The following is a 7,907-nucleotide window of genomic DNA, read 5'->3' as shown; positions in this document are numbered from 1 at the left end:
TGGATGTAGAGGTGGAAGGATGGGTGAGTAAGTTTGCGGATGACATGAAGATTGGAGGAGTTGTGGATGGAGCTGTAGGTTGTCGAAGGTTACAAGAGGATATAGACAGGCTGAAGAGTTGAGCAGAAAAGTGGCGGATGGAGTTCAATCCGGATAAGTGTGAGGTGATGCATTTTGGAAGGACAAACCAGAAGACTGAGTACAGGATTAACGGTCAGTTACTTAAGAGTGTGGATGAACAAAGGGACCTTGGGGTTCAAATCCATACATCCCTCAAGGTCGCTGCACAGGTTGATAGGGTAGTTAAGAAGGCCTATGGGATTCTAGGCTTCATTAACAGGGGGATTGAGTTTAAGAGTAGAGAGGTCATGTTGCAACTCTACAAATCTCTGGTGAGACTGCACTTAGAGTATTGTGTTCAATTCTGGTCACCTCATTATAGGAAGGATGTGGAAGCTACGGAGAGGGTGCAGGGGAGATTTACCAGGATGTTGCCTGGATTGGAGAACAAGTCATATGAAGCAAGGTTAGCAGAGCTGGGACTTTTCTCTTTGGAGCGTAGAAGAATGAGAGGGGACTTGATAGAGGTCTACAAGATTATGAGAGGCATAGATAGGGTGGATAGTCAGTACCTGTTTCCCAGGGCACCAATAGCAAACACCAGAGGGCATATGTATAAAATTAAGGGAGGGAAGTTTTGGGGAGACATCAGGGGTAAGTTTTTTACACAGAGGGTTGTGAGTGCCTGGAGTGACTTGCCAGGGATGGTGATGGAGGCTAAAACATTATGGGTATTTAAGAGCCTCTTGGACAGGCGCATGGATGAAAGAAAAATAGAGGGTTATGGGGTAGTGTGGGTTTAGTACTTTTTTTAAGGATTATATGGGTCAGCACAACTTGGAGGGCTGAAGGGCCTGTACTGTGCTGTGGTGTTCTATGGTTCTATATGGAGTTCAACCCAGATAAGTGTGAGGTGGTTCATTTTGGTAGGTCAAATATGATGGCAGAATATAGTATTAATGGTAAGACTCTTGGCAGTGTGGAGGATCAGAGGGATCTTGGGGTCCGAGTCCATAGGACACTCAAAGCTGCTACACAGGTTGACTTTGTGGTTAAGGAGGCATATGATGCATTGGCCTTCATCAATCGTGGAATTGATTTTAAGAGCCAAGAGGTAATGTTGCAGCTATATAGGACCCTGGTCAGACCCCACTTGGAGTACTGTGCTCAGTTCTGGTTGCCTCACTACAGGAAGGACATGGAAACCATAGAAAGGGTACAGAGGAAATTTACAAGGATGTTGCCTGGATTGGGGAGCATACCTTATGAGAATAAGTTGAGTGAACTCGCCCTTTTCTCCTTGGAGTGACGGAGGATAAGAGGTGACATGATAGAGGTGTACAAGATGATGAGAGGCATTGATCGCGTGTATAGTCAGAGTCTTTTTCCCAGGGCTGAAATGGCTAGCACGTGAGGGCACAGTTTTAAGGTGCTTGGAAGTAGGTACAGAAGAGATGTCAGGTGTATGTTTTTTCACACAGAGTGTAGTGAGTGCGTGGAATGGGCTGCCAGCAACAGTGGTGGAAGCAGAAATGAAAGGGTCTTTTAAGAGACTCCTGGATGGATACATGGAGTTTAGAAAAATAGTGGCTATGGGTAACCCTGGTAATTTCTAAGTTAGAGACATGTTCGGCACAGCTTTGTGGGCCGAGGGACCTGCATTGTGCTGTAGGTTTTCTATGTTTCTATGAGACAGAAGAAAGAGACAAAATTACTGGATGGATTGGGGAGTAGAACGAATCAGAGCAAAAGGGAGGATGGAGAAAGAGAGATCACAATGTGAGAAGGAAGGGAAATAGAGGAGAAGATGAGTGATCAGTAGTGACGATCAATGGAGCAGAAAGTGAGTAAGTGTTGGCAAGGTATGGACAGAGGAGAGATTGGATGGAAAGAAGAGCGGAGTAGAAGGGGTTAAGAGAAGGATAGAGCTAGGGTCCACACTGCAAGAGGGGAATTATTTGTTGGAAGGATCATAATGAGCCTAAACTCTCAGCATTTCATATCTGAATGACTCCAACATGTTGATATAGGTATTCCTCAAGTAACCACTCCCAGTCTACTTTGGACTCTGCACAAGCAGGTTCGTAATTGCGTTCCCTTGCCCTGCTCCAGTCTGGTTTGTCTGTTTCCTACTTCAGCATATTCTCTAAAACCAACCTTTCATCTGCACACCTGGTGATCATCACGGATCCATACAGCAAGGAACTTAAGGACATAAGTAATCGGAGCAGCAGTAGCCGATCTGGCCATGGACTCACCTCCACCTACCTGCCTTTTCCCCATAACCCTTAATTCCCCTCCTATGCAAATAATCTGTCCAACCTTGTTTTAACCCTAATGAATGGAATGGAGGGTTATGGGCTGAGTGCAGGTCAGTGGGACTAGGTGAGAGTAAGCGTTCGGCACGGACTAGAAGCGCCAAGATGGCCTGTTTCCGTGCTGTAATTGTTATATGGTTATAAATATATGTACTGAGGTAACCTGCACTGCTTCATTGGGCAGAGAATTCCACAGACTCACCACTCTCTGAGAAAATCAGTTCCTCCTCATCTCCCCCGAATCTTGAGGCTATGTCACCTAATTCTAGTCTCGCCTACCAGTGGAAACAGCTTTCCTGCCTCTATCTTATCTATCTCTTTCATAATTTTATATGATTCTATAAGATCTTCTCTCATTTTTCTGAATTCCAGAGAGTACAGTCCCAGGCGACTCAATCTCTCCTCATAGTCTAACCCCCTCATCTCCGGAATTAACCTGGTGAACCTCCTCTGCACCACCTCCAAAGCCAGTATATCCTTCCTCAAGTAAGAAGACCAGAACTGTACACAGTACTCCAGGTGCAGCCTCACCAGTACTCTGTATAATTGCAGCATGACCTCCCTGCTCTTAATTTCAATCCCTCTAGCAATGAAGGCCAACTTCCATTTGCCTTCTTGATAGCCTGCTGCACCTGCAAACCAACCTTCTGTGATTCATGCACAAGCACTCCCAAGTCCCTCTGCACAGCAGCATACTATGGTTCACCATTTAAATAATAATCTGATCTTCCATTTTACCTTCCAAAGTGGATGACCTCACATTTGCCAACAAGGTATTCCATCTGCCAGACCCTTGCCCACTCACTTAACCTATCTATATCTCTCTGCAGACTCTCCATATCTTCTGCACAATATGCTTTTCCACTCAATTTAGTATCATCAGCAAACTTAGATACACTACACTCAATTCCAGATCATTAATGATCATCACTGATTGCCAACCAGAGTAACACCCATGTATCCCAACTCTCTGTTTTCTATTAGTTAACCAATTCTCTATCCATGCTAATACATCACCCCCAACTCTATGCATCCTTCCTTATCTTATAGCTAAGTCTTTTATGTGGCACCTTATTGAATGCCTTCTGGAAATCCAAGTAATCAACGTCCACCTGTTCCCCTCTATCCACTGTGTTCATTATATCCTCAATGAAATCCAATAAGTTTGTCTACAGGAACTGCCTTTACTAAATCTATGCCGCGTGTGCCTGATAGATCCACTTCTTTCCAGATGTCTCGCTATTTCTTCTTTAATGATAGCTTCAAGCATTTTCCCAACTGCAGATGTTAAACTAACTGGCCCATAGTTACCTGCATTTTGCCTGCATGCTATTTTGAACAGTGGCGAGACCTTCACTGTCTTCCAGTCTGCTGGGACTTGCCCAGAGTCCAGAGAATTTTGGTAAATTATCACCAAAGCCACTACTATAACCTCTGCCTTTTTTTTCAGTACTCTGGGATGCATTCCATCAGGACCATATAACCATATAACAATTACAGCATGGAAACAGGCCATCTCAGCCCTTTTAGTCCGTGCCAAATGCTTACTCTCACCTAGTCCCACCGACCTGCTCTCAGCCCATAACCCTCCTTCCTTTCCTGTCCATATACCTATCCAATTTCTTTTAAATGACAATATCAAACCTATATAACCATATAACAATTACAGGACCAGGGGACTTCTCCATATTCAGGGCCACAAGTTTGCTCAGCACTACCTCTTTAGTGATAGCTATTGTATCGAGGTCCTCACCTCCCATTGCATCCATAACATCTCTCTTTGGCATGTTAGACATGTCCTCCACTGTGAAGACCAACACAAAATAATCATTCAAAGCATCAGCCATTTCTTCATTATCCAATATCAATTCCCCCTTCTTGTCCAAGGGACCTACATTCACTTAAGCCACCCGTTTCTGCTTTATATAATTATAAAAATTTCTACTATCCGTTTTTATACTTTGTGTTAATTTATTTTCACAATCAATCTTCCCTTTCTTTATTACTCGCTTAGTGGTGTTTTGTTCCTTTTTAAGGTTTTCCCAATCTTCCAGTTTCCCACTACTCTTGGGGACTTTGTACACATGAGCTTTTAGTTTGCTGCCTTCTTTTATTTTCTTAGTTATCCAAGACTGGCTCTCCCCACCCTTACTGTCCTTGCTTATAACTGAAAATTACTTTTTGCTGAGCACCATGTAAAATCTCTTTGAAAATCTTCCACCATTCTTCAACCATCCCACCATATAGCTGGTGTTCCCGCTCTACACTAGCCAAATCCTCCCTCATCCCATTGTAGTCTCCATTGTTTAGGCGTCATACACTGGTTTTTGATTGAACTACTGCACCGTCCATTTGTATGAGAAACTCAGTCATACGGTGATCACTCTTTCCAAGAGGATCCCTAACTACAAGATCTCTAATTTTACCTGTCTCATTGCTCAGGACCAGATCCAAGATTGCACGTTCCCTTGTACTTTCAATAACATGGTGTTCAAGAAAGCTATCACACATGCTTTCTCTGAAGTCCTCCTCAAGACCGCCTTGACCAACATGATTTACCCAATCTATGTGCAAGTTATAACAAGTTATAAGTCTCTGATAACTGCTGTTCCATTCTTACATGCCTCAGATATTTCTGTTTATTGCCTGTGTCACTGTAATGTTATTACTCAGTGGCCGATAGACAACTCCCACCAGAGATTTCTTTCCCTTTACTATTCCTAATCTCTACCCAGATGGACTCCACATTCTGCTCCTTCGATCTTACATCATCTCTCTCTATCACCCTGATCCCATCCTTGATTAAGAGGGCTACCCCACCTCCCCTACCTTCCTGCGAGTCCTTCCGCATTACCTGATATCCTTGGATATTTAATTCCCAATCCTCTCCACCTGCGTCTCTGTAATGGCCACTAAATCATACCCCTTTGTCCTGATTGTGCCACAAGTTCACTGACCAGTTTCGAATACTATGGGCTTTCAGATAAAGTGATCTTACACTCATTGTGCTTTAAAATTGTGTAATCTTTGTCTCGTTTGCACTTGATTTTTTCTGCACTCCACCCTCACTTTTCTCTTTTTTAACTTTATTTTTTGGAATCAGGGTTCCCAACCCAGAGGGACTGAACCTCCCATCAACACTCTTTTATATTCATCGAATCTAAACATTTGGTGTCAGAAACACAGAAGAGCTGTTCATTGACTTCAGGAAGGAGCGAGTCTGTGCGCGTGCTCCTGTCGCCATGGATAGTGCTGAGGTTGCGAGCGAGGGCTCAGTTTTCCAGGAGTGAACATCACCAAGAGCCTGATCGAGTACAACCAAGTAGATGCCATGGCAAAGGAAGCTGCCAGTGCCTCGACTTCCTCAGAAGGGCTAAAGAAATTTGGCATGTCCCCTTCGTACCTCACCAAACATGGTTTGGTGCCGGCTGGTGGAGTAGTGGCATCAGCGCTGGACTTTGGGGTGAGAGGTCCCGAGTTCGAATCCAGCTGGCTCCCTTGCACGCTCGTCGAGCTAGCAATTCAACCTCGTAAAAAAAACCTGGAGAGGGATGGGCTCCGTCAGGTTTCAGTTGCCCAAGACACGCCGTACAATGACAAGCAGATCGGTGCAAAAGAAAAGCTTGTCATGACTGCACCCCAACGACTCCACCAGGAGTTAAGGGAACGCACGCACACACTCACACACACAGAGTCTGGTATGGCAACACTTCTTTATTTGACCTACAAACCTCCAGAGAGTTGAGGACACATCTCCAAAGCAGCATCCTGGAGTCTGTCTACACCTCAATGCCTTAATAAAGCAACCAGCAAATCAAAGATCCCAGCCACCTCAGGCTCCCTCTCTTCTCATTTCTCCCATCAGGGGGGAGATAGAAATCTGAAAATAAGGTAGCTGAGAGGCTCAATGACAGTTGTTATAAGACTATTGTATCTTTCCCTAGTACAATACAATTGACATCTGACTACCCGATCTCCATTCTTTCTACCTTATAACTTACTGTGCAGCTGTGCTGTGCTTTTCTGTGTTGTAATGCTCTTTTCTAACTCAATATTAAAATAAAACAAATGCTTTTTAAACTTGTGCTACCCCAATGCACTGCTCTAGTGAAGGATCTGTATGGATGGCATGTGAGCCAAGCTTACGTATGATGACAATAAACCAATTTACATTCATCACATTCCCTCACACCCCCATGAACAGTACCACACCCACATCAACACACCAGCAGCAATTCACAGCAGTCAGTTACCCTCCCAGTCCCAAACAAGAGAAAAGCTGCAGATGCTGGAACTCCAAACAACACACAAAATGCTACATGGAACAGTCTATGTTCCAAGCCTACACTGGTGACTCTCCCTCACTTTTCCCATGCTACGTCAATGACTGCATTGGTGCTGAACCCACTGACTTCATCAACTTTGCCTCTATCTTCCACCCTGCCCTCAAATTTACCTGGTCCATTTCTGACACCTCCCTCCCCTTTCTCAATCTCACTGTCTCTGTCTCTGGAGACAGCTTATCCACTGATGTCAATTATAAATCCACCGACTCTCACAGCTACCTGGACTAAACCTCTTACCAGCCTATTACTTAAAAAATTGCCATTCCCTTCTCTCAATTCCTCCATTTCTGCCGCATCTATGTCTCCCCTCACAGTCCTCAGCAGCCCTGTGTCTACCGTGGAGAACTTCAGGTTCCTGGGAACCACCATCTCTCAGGATCTGAAGTGGGAGCAGAACATCAGCTCCATCCTGAAGAAGGCCCAGCAGCAGATGTATTTCCTGCGGCTCTTGAGGAAATACGGTCTGCCTCAGGAATTGCTGCTGCAATTCTACACTGCAGTCATTGAGTCTGTCCTGTGCACCTCCATTATTGTGTGGTTTGGAGCCGCCACCAAGCAGGATAGAACCAGACTACAGCGCACAGTGAGGACGGTCGAGCGCATCATTGGAGCCTCCCTGCACTCTATTGTAGACCTGTACTCTTCCAGGTTGAAGAAGAGGGTGGGGAACGTCATAAAGGACTCCTCCCACCCTGCGCACGGACTGTTTGATCTGCTTCCGTCTGGTAGGCACTTCAGATCCCTCCAGACTAAGACTAATAGGCACTGGAGAAGTTTTTTCCCTACTGCGGTCACTTTGCTGAACAGTTAACTGCCGGTTAACTGTCAGCTAACTATTACTTGGATTGCACTACCTGTATGTACAATTTATATTTTCATTTATATTTATCATTATTATTGTTATGAGCAGAGAGACAACATCTGCCGGAAGTAAATTCCTTGTATGTGCATAGGTACTTGACGATTAAAGTCTGATTCTGATTCTGATCTGCTCTCAAGGTAAGGCTTTTCATTGAAGAAACGGAGGAGATGTTCACCTTCCTCAAAGAAGGGGGCTTCCCTTCCTGCACCATCAACACTGCCCTCAACTGCATCTCTTCCATTTCACGCACATATGTTCTCACCCCATCCTTCCACCACCCTACCAGGGATAGGGTCCCTCTTGTCCTGACCTACCACCCCA

The sequence above is a fragment of the Hemitrygon akajei genome, chromosome 8 (genome assembly GCF_048418815.1).
Source record: "Hemitrygon akajei chromosome 8, sHemAka1.3, whole genome shotgun sequence".
NCBI lineage: Eukaryota > Metazoa > Chordata > Chondrichthyes > Myliobatiformes > Dasyatidae > Hemitrygon > Hemitrygon akajei.
This window is presented reverse-complemented; position numbering follows the sequence as displayed.